We start from the raw sequence: 15,758 nt of genomic DNA, 5'->3' as shown, positions 1-15,758 counted from the left end.
AATTCACAGACTATATGTATATGCATTTGTGATTGGCTGATTGCTATCACATGGTACAGGGAGAGTGGAAATATACATAACTTTGAAATGTGTTAGAAAAAAAATCTACTACTCATTTGAAATTCAGAGTAAATGCTATTGCATTGTCTTGTTATCTTGCATTTGTTGATTATGCAAATCTACTGTGTTTACTGGTCCAGTAAACTGGGACAGTAAACCTACAAAATAATGTAATATAATTCTGCGCATAGTGCAGAATTATATTACATTATCTTAGCGCTAACTATATTTAGAGCAGGAGCGAGCCACATTGAGTGTAATGGCGCGATTGGGCCGGGCTGTGACTAGACAGCTGCCCACATGCGCTTAGCCAAAAAGCCAGACCCCCTCAGTAGAACACTGAGTGGCGGTCTGAAGTTTTTTTTTTTTTTTAATAAAATATGCCTGCAGTACTTTAAAGTATAAAGTTAGCACTAAGATAATGTAATATCATTCTGCACTATGTGCAGAATTATATTACAATATTTTGTAGGTTTACTGCCCCTTTAACAGAGAGATTGTGCAGTAGAGGATATGATCCAGTGGCACTTAAAGGGACATTAAACACTTTGAGATGGTAATATAAAATGATAAATTGTATATAATAAAACAACTCTGCAATACACTTTCATTATTTATTTTGTCCTCTTTGCCTGTAATTCCATTCTGAAATTGTGAGCTTTTCAGTTCCTGTTAGAAATGGAAGTGCAGAACACTGTTAAATCTAGCACAACCATTGGCTGCACACTCTAGTGACCTATTTATAACTGTCCCTAATTGGCCACAGCAGAGAAGGTAACACAAGTTACAACATGGCAGCTCCCAGTGTTTTATAGACACTAAAACTTTGCACTTATTTTGTTACTTTTTAAACAACTAATGAAACATCTACATGTTAGTCATGGACTAATCTTTTCTTTGAATGCATCAGTTTATCTAGCATGTATTTAGTGTTTAATGTCCATTTAATGACATGTGTAGGAGGGGGGAGGGGGGGACGGAGGTGGAAGGATGGCCAGGGAAAAAAGGGGGGGGGGGGATGAGTGGACGCCTTAAGGGTTGAATTCACCATAGTATATGAGGATCACTTCTATTATGAAGGGGAAAAGGTCGAAAAGAGAGAGAAGGCCTTGCCTCCTTCCCTCGAATAAGAGATTTCTATTTACGCCTCAAAGCTTGGGAGCCAATGGGTATTTCCTTCCAGTCTGACCAGATTAACTCAAAAGAGTCTAACTTATCCCTAGTGTAGTATATATTTTTTTCCATTGAGTAAATGTAGGCCATCAGGGAGACTACGTCCGACCAAGCGGGGGGGGCTGGTTTTTTTCCAGGCCCTAGCTATTGAATGCTTAACAGCAGAGAATAAATAGATGCATAGTGTACCCTGGTGTCTGGGTAGTTTGTGTGTACCTAAATGAAAAAGGGCCACCCCAGGTGTCTTGAGGATATGTATTCCCATGTTTGCTAACGTAGCAAAGCTTTGATTCCAAAGCGATTGGAGTTTGGGGCAATGCCACCAGATGTGCAGCATGTCACCATTATGGGCGCACTCCCTCCAACAAGCCGCAGAGGCTGCCGGGAAGAGTGCGGCCAACCTAGTTGGCATGTAGTACCAATGCATGAGAAGCTTAATGTACGTTTCATATATATTGACACAGTGTAATACCTTTTTTGTAAGTAGGAGTGTGCGGTGCCATTCCTCCGCTGGGATTGATATGTTCAGCCTCTGCTCCCATTTAAGGATGTGAGGGGCCTTATCTACAGGAGTCGCACCTTCCATAAGAGTGTAGTGATAACGGTTTGCCTAACCGACGGCCCTGCTGCCACCTTGTCTCCCAAATAGTCAGCTGACGAGAAGAGGAGGGTTTGAAGCCCCATCTGGAGAGTAAGCTTATTACTCTAATATATTCAAAGGTCATATATGATGGCATCGGCGTAGGGTTGTCGATGTGGGCTAGTTCCACATAAGCTCCCTGGGAAGTCAAGGACCATAAATCCGCGACTTTACTGAAACCTAATTTAGCCCAGGTGCCTGGGTGTGAGTTTGGAAGGCCCGAGAGCCGAGAGGAGCCCAGTCAGGGCAGTTATAGGAGAGAGGTGAGGAGCTATTTGTTTATAATGACGTATCTGATCCCAGACTGCAAGGCATTCTTTTATCACTGGGTTTGTTATGCAAAGGAGTCTCCTACATTGAGGTGTCCAAATTAGGTCCCTTAATGACAGCTCAAATGGCAGTGACGCCTGTTCTACGTTCCTCCATCTACTATCGGAGCCAATTACGCCCCACTGGGAAATGTGTGTGAGCATTGCCACCTCATAGTACCTAGATATGGATGGGGAGGCCACCCCCCCCATCCATTCTGGAGTACTGCAAGTATCTATGGGCGACTCAAGGGGGTTTACCCTGCCAAATATATTTGGTGCATGCGCTCTGGAATTGTAGAATGAGGGAGCGAGGGATTCTGAGTGGGAGGCATCTGAATACATATGTGAGTTTAGGGAGGTAGCTCATTTTAAGGGCGGCAATACGACCTAGCCACGAGACTTTTAAAGTTCCACCTCCAGCCTAAAGATCTGAGTTCCGAGAGGAGAGGCTTATAATTGTCTTCTAGAGTCTGGGGAAGGGAGTTAGAAATTTTAACTCCAAGGTGAGATACGTGAGAATTATTGACTACAAATTTATGTTTGTTATGTATATATGTGGAAATATCTTCCGAGAATCCCTGCAAGTAGATTTCTGATTTAGTTTGATTTAATTTATTGAAAGAGAGGGTGCTAAAAGTCTCCAGCAAGGATAAAAGTTTGGGTATAGTTTGTACTGGTTTAGAGGTGAAGATAGTGGTGTCATCTGCAAATAGTGCCACCTTGTGTGTCGTGCCATGTAAAGTAATTCCCACTATGTCTTTATCTTCTCTAATAGCTGCGGCAAGAGGCTCGATGGCCAGAGCAAAAAGGATGGGGGAGAGAGGGCACCCTTGTCGTGTACCATTCGAGATGGGGAAAGATGGTAAACAAAACCCAAGGCCCCTGACCGAGGCCGTGGGATCTGAATACAAGGCTTTTATTGCGAGTATAACTTGCGCTGGGAACTGAAAGGCCTCTAGGACGTTCCATAAATAGTCAAAGGCCTTTTCCGCGTCAATAGAGAGGATGGCCAAGGGTTTATTCAATCTCTGAGCTTCCCATAGAATATTTAACAGTCTCCTAGTATTGTCTGGGCCCTCTCGACCCGGGATAAAGCCCACCTGGTCTGGGTTAATTAGGGAGGGCAATAATTTCGCTAGCCTATTGGCCAGGATTTTCGAATACATTTTAATATCTGTATTAATTAGCGATATTGGTCTGCAATTAGAGCATGACGTTGGGTCCTTATTAGGCTTGGGGATAGCAATAATGGAGGCCTCCAGAAATTCCCTCCTGAAGTTACCCTCCTCCATTGCTAATTTAAAGAATCTAGTAAGGATAGGTACAATTTTGTTGCAATATGTTTTGTAAAAGACTGTAGTGAATCCATCTGGGCCCGGGGCCTTTAGAGATTTAAAATTTTTAATGACCTGTTTCACTTCTTGACAGGTGATTGGGACGTCTATACATCCCTTTTGCGCCTCATCGAGGGCAGGGAGTTTCAAAGATTGTAGGAATGTACCTATCTGTGTGGAGGGTGATTGCATGAGTCCTGCCTGTTCCCGGATATTATAAAGTGCAGAATAGTAGTCACTAAACTGCTGGCCAATTAAGGACGGCAACCGGTATACCTGTTTACCATGTTTAAGTTCATGTATGCGTGTAACACCTCTACGTTGTCTAATTTTGTTGGCAAGAATGGTATCAGCCTTGTTGCCCTTCGAGTACATAAGCTGCTTTAATCTAAAAAGGTTATTCTGTGTCTTCCTGAATTCTATTTGGCATATATGTCTCTTAAGGTCCTTGACCTCCTGACTTAGGTCCACGTTACCTGAGGTGCGTTGTTGCGTTTCTAGTGTACGTAACCTACTGTGAGCTTGAGATAGAGTAAGACCCTACTGTTTCCTGAGGTGTGCTTGTTTGCGAATAAATAGGCCTCTAGTGGTGGCCTTAAATGCCCCCCAAATTATATCATCACGAATTTCGGTTGTGTCGTTAATCTGTAGTGTAGTTGTTATTTCAGACCGAAGTTCTTCCCTAAAGGGAATATCAGCTAAGAAGTGGTGAGGCAACCTCCATAAGGGTCTGGTTGTGGTAGTGTTCCTGGATTCTAGAACCATTACGACCTGGTCATGGTCTGACCACGGGCATATATGGATGTTTGTGGATCGTACATAGTCTAGTGTCTCAGGGTGACAGAAAAAATAGTCCAGTCTGGAGAATGTAGAGTGAGGGTGGGAAAAGTGAGTAAAATCTCTGTCACGGGGATGCACCGATCTCCAGACGTCAAAAAAGTTGAATCTGGTCATGAGCTCTCTAAATCTGCCACTCGTGGTGTCTGGTGTAGCCACCCGCCTCTAAGAGGAGAGCTTTTTCCTATCTAGACCACAGTCCCACACCATATTCATGTCGCCCACCATAATCACCCTCCCTTGTTGAAATTGTACAACTTTGTTCAGTATCCTCTTAAGATAATTAGGTTTGGTGGTGTTTGGGAGATAAATCGAAACTAACGTATAAGTGACATGGTCGAGGTTACAAACCACTATGAGATATCTTGCTTGTGGATCTTTAATCACCTGGATTGGTTCAAATGCTACCCTTTTGTGTACTAGAATGGCCACCCCTCTAGCTTTTTTAGAATAAGAGGCTGTCTCAATGACTGGAAAGTCTCGGGAGATGGATGTGGGAGGGTTGTTGGAAAGTAAGTGCGTCTCCTGTAGGAAAGCCACATCCACCTTGTGGAAGCGTAAAGATCTAGCTAGTAGGCTTCTCTTGCCTACTGTGTTCAGGCCTCTCACGTTGTGAGTGAGATATCGGAGTGATGACATTTATGTGTTAATATCTTAAGTGATCCTTGTCAAGGGAACTAATTGGGGCAAGTGTGATGGGGGAGGGTAGGAGGGGGGAAGGGAGAAGGGATGCGGTGGAAGTAGTCCACCAAAGTAGAGCCCTAATACGGGCTCCTAAATCTGGGGGGGAGCTAACACGGTCTAGTGGAACGTAAGCTAAGGTGAGTAGCCCCACTCTCAAATTGGACATATTGAGAGAAAAGTAACTAGGCTGTATGAGCTGCAACTACACTCGGAACTCTGAGATAAATAATTGCAACCATATTTTCAACAATATCTAAACGGTAACCATCATTAACTGTTGGCAATTAAATCGTAAATTGCAATATTAGCTACACCAGTATGTTAGCACTAAATCTTACCATGAGAGAAGTAATTACGACTTTAACTTCAACAGTATCTTAACACTAAACCTTACACATTTTAGACCATTAAAGGTAGAAATGTAGCACCAGCACCATCAAAAACTTAATATAAAACATTTATCAACTGTTGGTGACTAGGGCTCAGTGAGTGATCTTGATTGCAACAGCGTCTTAACATTGAGTAATCTCTGACTATTGGTGGCAGGTCCTAAGTAGGTGAGGCTTGGGGCCTCAAGGAGTGGTCAGGGGGATTATGCCTCTGTCATTTGGGCCTCTGTTCTTTCAGTGTCCATTCAGGGGCCGAGACCGTGAGGCGGGAGTGAGCTGGCGCTTGGACTCCCGGATCCAGTTGAAGGCCCCAATTAGCCAAAAGGGTGTTTCCCGAGGAAGGAGAAGTAATGGTATGGGTCTGATTGTCCTTAGTCACTATCAATTTAGTGGGGAAGCCCCATCTATACTTGATGTTGGCCCTCCTGAGTTGAGAAGTGGTGAAAACCACACATAGATTTTTTGTCAAAGCCTGACTATATTATATTAGTTACTATCGTGTTTCAGAAAGTGCCTTTATTTGAGAATCGTGGTCTGTGAAGAGTAAGAGAAATGGTTGCTTATTATTTAATATCACATAACCTTTTCATTAAAATTTATATACAAAAACAAGGTTTATGTGATTTAAATATTAACTATTGTCCCTTTTAGCAACAGTAAATATTGTCTCTCCTTGAATCCTATAATGTAGCAAATTCGTTTAATTTGGTAAGTTATACTGGATAATAATGCCCGGTTAGCCGAAAAATTCAAACAAGAATCCACTTTAGAGTAATTTGTCTTTTAACCAAGTATCAACATTTTTTGCCTTATATATATATATTAAACTAGAAGCGCTTATTTCAAACTAGAATATGAATAATAAAAGGGATCAATATGTTGTCAATATTAGTGCACACTTATGAACAGATTGAATAAACAATGTTCTTACTGATACATGTCTTTAATGTCCATGGGCTATAGCTTTTTCAAGTATAACAGGTATCCTCCAGCGTTACACACTGTAGATCAGTCACCTTTAAAACTGCTGCTCACAGTGGGTTGGCTGTTTGTCCTGCAGCCGAGTAGAATAATCCAAGGCAGAAAAAATCTGGAGCGCAAGAAGAAAAGGGAACTGCAATAGTGTGAGATCCAACAACAATTTTTATATACACGCAAATAAAAACAACTCACAAAATTTCCAATTGATTGAGCATTTAATCAAAGATAAGGAGTACTCCGGTGATTCTCTCACGGCTGTGTCTTTGCAAGAGTCGGCGTGTGACGTCACCACCCGATCTATTACCGCGATATTTCGATCACACCTTTCTCCTCTATCAGCTGTCAAATAGTTCACATCAAAGTTCAAGCATTCGGCGCCTCAACGCGTTTCCCCGCCTCCTCTGGCGGCTTTCTCAAGAGTACCAAATGCTTACCATAGGCTCCTTTTTATACTAATGTGATAATAGTGCCCCCTGCTGTCCAAAAGTGTCCCTTCAATAGAAACTATGCTGAATTTAATAATATCCTTTTGTTTCAGCTTCGGGCAATATACCTATACATTGCGGTGTGTAGTATAATACATTCTATATAAATAGCACAAAATTTAAAATACACAATAATCATAACATCCTATATAATACAATCAATTGCAATATTTGATACAGTACATGATTTAAAAACACCACATCAAATTAAAAAACATATATTTTAGAAATTGACAATGTTCATAAAAACATTCAATTGACTATAAAACAAATAATATACAAAAAAAATTCCTTATTTCATAAAATATATTAAAATTAATTTCAACTGTATGCTGATATGTACACGTCAATCCAACTTTTGAATTCTCTTAAAATACATGTTCATATTCAGAATTAATTTAAAATTTGTTATTTTAAAAAAAACATTAAGAAAATTCATTCAAAAAGTATTAGAATAGTTCATTTATAAAAATATATTTTTATCTGCAATAAAAATCACAAATAAAAAAATAAAATATAAAGTCTAAAATATAAAAAATAGGGATTTCTATTTTTTCTCTACAACATTACCAACATACTAGGGAAGATTAATACTACTACACTTCATTCCTAATAGGTTTGTTAGAACACTATATAAATGCTGTAATATCTATATCTACATTCAGACCCTTGGGAGCAAGGGTACCTAATTTATAGATCAAAAAAGTTTCCCTCCTTCTCAATTTTAATAAGCGATCACCCCCCATAGGATCTTTAGGAACAATTTCTATCCCTTTTATGGTCAGACTTGAAGGATCACAATTATGTTTGTCTGAAAAATGTCTAGGGACACTATGTTTCAAAAGTGTTTTTTTAATATTTGCAATATGTTCACTAAACCTTTTTGATAGAAATCTTTTGGTCCGGCCCACATACCGTAGGCCACACCCACACTCTAATAAATATACTACATATACACTTTTACAGGTGATATTTTTTTTTACTTTAAATTCCTGTCCCGTTGTATTTGATTTGATTACTGATCTTTGTGAACTAATGTTCTTACACATTGGGCAGCGAGATTTATTGCATTTATATGTCCCATTTAATTTCAAAAAATTTCTTTGGCTATTAGTTTTTGAGTCTCTATTTAGTTTCTTTGCATCTCTGAGTTTACTTGGGGCAACTAAATTCTTTAGATTAGTATTCTTTTTGAAAACCAAATTAGGTCTATTATCAAGTACTTTATTCAGTAGAGGATCACTTGTTAGCACCGACCAATATTTATTGAGGACCCCCTTAACTTTATTCACTCCCTCCCCATACTGAGTTATAAATTTTACTGTTGGTGGATTTTTATTTACATCTATTACTTTTTTCTTATTTCTAAGTAACTTTTCCCTATCATCCATTTCAACAGAAGACATTATTTTGGAGAGATCTGTCTCATTGTATGATCGTGATACAATTTTTTTACGTAAAATGTCAGCCTCTTGTTTGTAATCAGTGATTTTGGAACAGTTACGCCTGATTCTTGAAAACTGGCTTTTAGGGATATTTTATATCCATTTACTGTAATGTCCACTTTTCGCATGAAGCAGGCCGTTACTGTCTACATCTTTTCTAAAGTTCTTGGTTAAAATTTCATTGTTTTCTATAAATATACTTAAATCTAAAAAATCAATACATTGAGTTTGGATGTTGCTAACCAGGTTTACATTATACTCATTAAAATTTAAATACTCTAAAAACTTTTTAGCTTCATCCTCCGGCCCACCCCAAATCATAAACACATCATCAATGAAGCGCTTATAAAATACAATCTGTTCTTTAAAAATATTACCTTCATTCCAAATTAATCTATCCTCAAACAGTTCCATAAACAGATTTGCATATGATGGGGCGAATTTCGTCCCCATTGCTGTACCGCATTTTTGGTGGTAGAATGTTTTATCAAATACAAAATAATTATGCTCTAACACATATCTGATACATTTTTTAAGGAATTGTATTTGTTTGTTTGGGAACGTACCTTTTTTACCTAAAAAATATTTACATGCCTCTACACCTAAATCATGTTTAATTATAGTGTAGAGGGATGTGACATACAAACAAATTGTGATCCTTCAAGTCTGACCATAAAAGGGATAGAAATTGTTCCTAAAGATCCTATGGGGGGTGATCGCTTATTAAAATTGAGAAGGAGGGAAACTTTTTGGATCTATAAATTAGGTACCCTTGCTCCCAAGGGTTTGAATGTAGATATAGACATTACAGCATTTATATAGTGTTCTAACAAACCTATTAGGAATGAAGTGTAGTAGTATTAATCTTCCCTAGTATGTTGGTAATGTTGTAGAGAAAAAATAGAAATCCCTATTTTTTATATTTTAGACTTTATATTTTATTTTTTTATTTGTGGTTTTTATTGCAGATAAAAATATATTTTCTTCTGTTATGTGTGATCAGTCCACGGGTCATCATTACTTCTGGGATATAACTCCTCCCCAACAGGAAATGCAAGAGGATTCACCCAGCAGAGCTGCATATAGCTCCTCCCCTCTACGTCAGTCCCAGTCATTCTCTTGCACCCAACGACTAGATAGGATGTGTGAGAGGACTATGGTGATTATACTTAGTTTTTATGACTTCAATCAAAAGTTTGTTATTTTAAAATAGCACTGGAGCGTGTTATTACTTCTCTGGCAGAGTTTGAGGAAGAATCTGACAGAGATTTTTTACTATGATTTTAACCGGAGTCGTTAAGATCATATTGCTGTTCTCGACCATCTGAGGGAGGTAAAGGCTTCAGATCAGGGGACAGCGGGCAGATGAATCTGCATTGAGGTATGTGGCAGTTTTTATTTTCTGAATGGAATTGATGAGAAAAGCCTGCCATACCGTTAAAATGACATGTATGTATACACTTCAGTATTCTGGGGATGGTATTTCACCGGAACTACTGTGTTAAGGTCACTAATCCTTTTAATAACTATTCTCATGTTAAACGTTTTTGCTGGAATGTAGAATCGTTTACATTGCTGAGGTACTGTGTGAATAAATGTTTGGGCATTATTTTCCACTTGGCAGTTTTTTGCTTTAATTGTGACAGTTTCGTTTCTCTTCACTGCTGTGTGGGAGAGGGAGGGGCCGTTTTTGGCGCTCTTTGCTACGCATCAAAAAATTCCAGTCAGCTACTTTTATATGTCCTGCATGATCCGGTTCATTTCTGACAGATCTCAGGGGTCTTCAAACTTCTTTGAAGGGAGGTAAATTCTCTCAGCAGAGCTGTGAGAATTCTTATAGTGACTGTGTATAAAAAAAAACGTTGTTTTGTTTTCTTATGTACAAATTTAATTAGTGTTGTTTTTTACTAATGGGAACAAACCTTTGCTAAAAGTTGTGTTGTTTTAAAATTTGATGCAATAACTGTTTTTCAGTTCATTATTTCAACTGTCATTTAATCGTTAGTACCTCTTTGAGGCACAGTACGTTTTTTGCTAAAAAAGATTATAACCAAGTTGTAAGTTTTTTGCTAGTGTGTTAAACATGTCTGACTCAGAGGAAGATATCTGTGTCATTTGTTCCAATGCCAAGGTGGAGCCCAATAGAAATTTATGTACTAACTGTATTGATGCTACTTTAAATAAAAGTCAATCTGTACAATGTGAACAAATTTCACCAAACAGCGAGGGGAGAGTTATGCCGACTAACTCGCCTCACGCGACAGTACCTGCATCTCCCGCCCGGGAGGTGCGTGATATTTTGGCGCCTAGTACATCTGGGCGGCCATTACAGATAACATTACAAGATATGGCTACTGTTATGACTGAAGTTTTGTCTAAATTACCTGAACTAAGAGGCAAGCGTGATCACTCTGGGGTGAGAACAGAGTGCGCTGACAATGCTAGGGCCATGTCTGATACTGCGTCACAGCTCGCAGAGCATGAGGACGGAGAGCTTCATTCTGTGGGTGACGGTTCTGATCCAAACAGATTGGACTCAGATATTTCAAATTTTAAATTTAAATTGGAGAACCTCCGTGTACTACTAGGGGAGGTCTTAGCAGCTCTCAACGATTGTAACACTGTTGCAATACCAGAGAAACTGTGTAGGTTGGATAAATACTTTGCGGTACCGGCGAGTACTGACGTTTTTCCTATACCTAAGAGACTAACTGAAATTGTTACTAAGGAGTGGGATAGACCCGGTGTGCCGTTCTCACCCCCTCCAATATTTAGAAAGATGTTTCCAATAGACGCCACCACTCGGGACTTATGGCAAACGGTCCCCAAGGTGGAGGGAGCAGTTTCTACTTTAGCTAAGCGTACCACTATCCCGGTGGAGGATAGCTGTGCTTTCTCAGATCCAATGGATAAAAAATTAGAGGGTTACCTTAAGAAAATGTTTGTTCAACAAGGTTTTATATTACAACCCCTTGCATGTATCGCGCCGATTACGGCTGCGGCAGCATTTTGGATTGAGTCGCTTGAAGAGAACCTTAGTTCCTCTACGCTAGACGACATTACGGACAGGCTTAGAGTCCTTAAACTAGCTAATTCTTTCATTTCGGAGGCCGTAGTACATTTAACCAAACTTACGGCTAAGAACTCAGGATTCGCCATACAGGCACGCAGGGCACTGTGGCTAAAATCCTGGTCAGCTGATGTTACTTCTAAGTCCAAATTACTTAATATACCTTTCAAGGGGCAGTCCTTATTCGGGCCCGGTTTGAAAGAAATTATCGCTGACATTACGGGAGGTAAGGGCCACGCCCTACCTCAAGACAAGGCCAAAGCTAAGGCTAGACAGTCTAATTTTCGTCCCTTTCGGAATTTCAAAACAGGAGCAGCATCAACCTCCACTGCACCAAAACAGGAAGGAGCTGTTGCTCGTTACAGGCAAGGCTGGAAGCCTAACCAGTCCTGGAACAAAAGCAAGCAGGCCAGGAAACCTGCTGCTGCCCCAAAGACAGCATGAACCGAGAGCCCCCGATCCGGGACCGGATCTAGTAGGGGGCAGACTCTCTCTCTTCGCCCAGGCCTGGGCAAGAGATGTTCAGGATCCCTGGGCACTAGAGATCATATCTCAGGGATACCTTCTAGACTTCAAATTATCTCCCCCAAGAGGGAGATTTCATCTGTCAAGGTTGTCAACAAACCAGATAAAGAAAGAAGCGTTTCTACGCTGCGTACAAGATCTGTTAACAATGGGAGTGATCCATCCGGTTCCGTGGTCGGAACAAGGACAAGGGTTCTACTCAAACCTGTTTGTGGTTCCCAAAAAAGAGGGAACTTTCAGGCCAATCTTAGATTTAAAAGACTCTAAACAAATTACTAAGAGTTCCATCGTTCAAAATGGAAACTATTCGGACTATTTTACCCATGATCCAAGAGGGTCAGTACATGACCACAGTGGATTTAAAGGATGCTTACCTTCACATACCGATCCACAAAGATCATCACCGGTATCTAAGGTTTGCCTTCTTAGACAGGCACTACCAGTTTGTAGCTCTTCCATTCGGATTGGCTACGGCTCCAAGAATCTTCACAAAGGTTCTGGGTGCCCTTCTAGCGGTACTAAGACCGCGAGGGATTTCGGTAGCTCCGTACCTAGACGACATTCTAATACAAGCTTCAAGCTTTCAAACTGCCAAGTCTCATACAGAGTTAGTTCTGGCATTTCTAAGGTCGCATGGATGGAAAGTGAACGAAAAGAAGAGTTCTCTCTTTCCTCTCACAAGAGTTCCATTCTTGGGGACTCTTATAGATTCTGTAGAAATGAAGATTTACCTGACAGAAGACAGGTTAACAAAACTTCAAAATGCATGCCGCGTCCTTCATTCCATTCAACACCCGTCAGTAGCTCAATGCATGGAGGTGATCGGCTTAATGGTAGCGGCAATGGACATAGTACCTTTTGCACGCCTACACCTCAGACCGCTGCAACTATGCATGCTAAGTCAGTGGAATGGGGATTACTCAGATTTGTCCCCTACTCTGAATCTGAATCAAGAGACCAGAAATTCTCTTCTATGGTGGCTTCATCGGCCACACCTGTCCAGGGGAATGCCATTCAGCAGGCCAGACTGGACAATTGTAACAACAGACGCCAGCCTACTAGGTTGGGGCGCTGTCTGGAATTCTCTGAAGGCTCAGGGACTATGGAATCAGGAGGAGAGTCTCCTTCCAATAAACATTCTGGAATTGAGAGCAGTTCTCAATGCCCTTCTGGCTTGGCCCCAGTTAATAACTCGGGGGTTCATCAGGTTTCAGTCGGACAACATCACGACTGTAGCTTACATCAACCATCAGGGAGGGACAAGAAGCTCCCTAGCAATGATGGAAGTATCAAAGATAATTCGCTGGGCAGAGTCTCACTCTTGCCACCTGTCAGCAATCCACATCCCGGGAGTGGAGAACTGGGAGGCGGATTTCTTGAGTCGCCAGACTCTTCATCCGGGGGAGTGGGAACTTCATCCGGAGGTCTTTGCCCAAATACTTCGACGTTGGGGCAAACCAGAGATAGATCTCATGGCGTCTCGCCAGAACGCCAAACTTCCTCGCTACGGGTCCAGATCCAGGGATCCGGGAGCAGTTCTGATAGATGCTTTGACAGCACCTTGGAACTTCAGGATGGCTTAGGTGTTTCCACCCTTCCCGCTGCTTCCTCGATTGATTGCCAAAATCAAACAGGAGAGAGCATCAGTAATTCTAATAGCACCTGCTTGGCCACGCAGGACTTGGTATGCAGATCTAGTGGACATGTCATCCTGTCCGCCTTGGTCTCTACCTCTGAGACAGGACCTTCTGATACAGGGTCCATTCAAACATCAAAATCTAACTTCTCTGAAGCTGACTGCTTGGAAATTGAACGCTTGATTTTATCAAAACGTGGTTTTTCTGAGTCGGTTATTGATACCCTGATTCAGGCTAGGAAGCCTGTTACCAGAAGGATTTACCATAAAATATGGCGGAAATACCTATACTGGTGCGAATCCAAAGGTTACTCCTGGAGTAAGGTTAGGATCGCTAGGATATTGTCTTTTCTACAAGAAGGTTTAGAAAAGGGTTTATCAGCTAGTTCATTAAAGGGACAGATTTCAGCTCTGTCCATCTTGTTACACAGACGTCTGTCAGAAAATCCAGACGTCCAGTCCTTTTGTCAGGCTTTAGCTAGGATCAAGCCTGTGTTTAAAGCTGTTGCTCCACCATGGAGTTTAAACTTAGTTCTTAACGTTTTACAGGGTGTTCCGTTTGAACCCCTTCATTCCATTGATATAAAAATGTTATCTTGGAAAGTTCTGTTTTTAATGGCTATTTCCTCGGCTCGAAGAGTCTCTGAGTTATCAGCCTTACATTGTGATTCCCCTTATCTGATTTTTCACTCAGACAAGGTAGTTCTGCGTACTAAACCTGGGTTCTTACCTAAGGTAGTCACTAACAGGAACATCAATCAAGAGATTGTTGTCCCATCCTTGTGTCCAAATCCTTCTTCAAAGAAGGAACGTCTTTTACACAATCTGGATGTAGTTCGTGCCCTCAAGTTCTACTTGCAGGCAACTAAAGATTTTCGCCAAACTTCTTCCTTGTTTGTCGTTTACTCTGGACAGAGGAGAGGTCAAAAAGCTTCTGCTACCTCTCTCTCTTTTTGGCTTCGTAGCATAATACGTTTAGCCTATGAGACTGCTGGACAGCAGCCTCCTGAAAGAATTACAGCTCACTCCACTAGAGCTGTGGCTTCCACTTGGGCCTTTAAGAATGAGGCCTCTGTTGAACAGATTTGCAAGGCTGCAACTTGGTCTTCGCTTCATACTTTTTCCAAATTTTACAAATTTGACACTTTTGCTTCTTCGGAGGCTATTTTTGGGAGAAAGGTTCTTCAGGCAGTGGTTCCTTCTGTATAATGAGCCTGCCTATCCCTCCCGTCATCCGTGTACTTTTGCTTTGGTATTGGTATCCCAGAAGTAATGATGACCCGTGGACTGATCACACATAACAGAAGAAAACATAATTTATGCTTACCTGATAAATTCCTTTCTTCTGTTGTGTGATCAGTCCCCGGCCCGCCCTGTTTTAAGGCAGGTAAATATCTTTTAAATTATACTCCAGTCACCACTTCACCCTTGGTTACTCCTTTCTCGTTGTTTCTTGGTCGAATGACTGGGACTGACGTAGAGGGGAGGAGCTATATGCAGCTCTGCTGGGTGAATCCTCTTGCATTTCCTGTTGGGGAGGAGTTATATCCCAGAAGTAATGATGACCCGTGGACTGATCACACAACAGAAGAAAGGAATTTATCAGGTAAGCATAAATTATGTTTTTATAAATGAACTATTCTAATACTTTTTGAATGAATTTTCTTAATGTTTTTTTTAAAATAACAAATTTTAAATTAATTCTGAATATGAACATGTATTTTAAGAGAATTCAAAAGTTGGATTGACGTGTACATATCAGGATACAGTTGAAATTAATTTTAATATATTTTATGAAATAAGGAAATTTTTTTTGTATATTATTTGTTTTATAGTCAATTGAATGTTTTTATGCACATTATCAATTTCTAAAATATATGTTTTTTAATTTGATGTGGTGTTTTTAAATCATGTACTGTATCAAATATTGCAATTGATTGTATTATATAGGATGTTATGATTATTGTGTGTTTTAAATCTTGTGCTATTTATATAGAATGTATTATACTACACACCGCAATGTATAGGTATATTGCCCGAAGCTGAAACAAAAGGATATTAATAAATTCAGCATAGTTTCTATTGAAGGGACACTTTTGGACAGCAGGGGGCACTATTATCACATTAGTATAAATAGGAGCCTATGGTAAGCATTTGGTACTCTTGAGAAAGCCGCCAGAGGAGGCGG

General features: G+C 40.5%; 1 protein-coding gene across 1 annotated transcript in view; it reads left to right on the top strand.

Annotated features, from left to right (window-relative positions):
- RFX7 (regulatory factor X7) overlaps positions 1–15,758 on the top strand; it is a 592,746-nt gene that overhangs the window by 50,513 nt on the left and 526,475 nt on the right. The window lies entirely within an intron of this gene.

The sequence above is a fragment of the Bombina bombina genome, chromosome 6, assembly GCF_027579735.1.
Source record: "Bombina bombina isolate aBomBom1 chromosome 6, aBomBom1.pri, whole genome shotgun sequence".
Lineage (NCBI taxonomy): Eukaryota > Metazoa > Chordata > Amphibia > Anura > Bombinatoridae > Bombina > Bombina bombina.
Note: the sequence above shows the minus strand (reverse complement) of the source record. Positions and strands in the feature narration are given on the sequence as shown.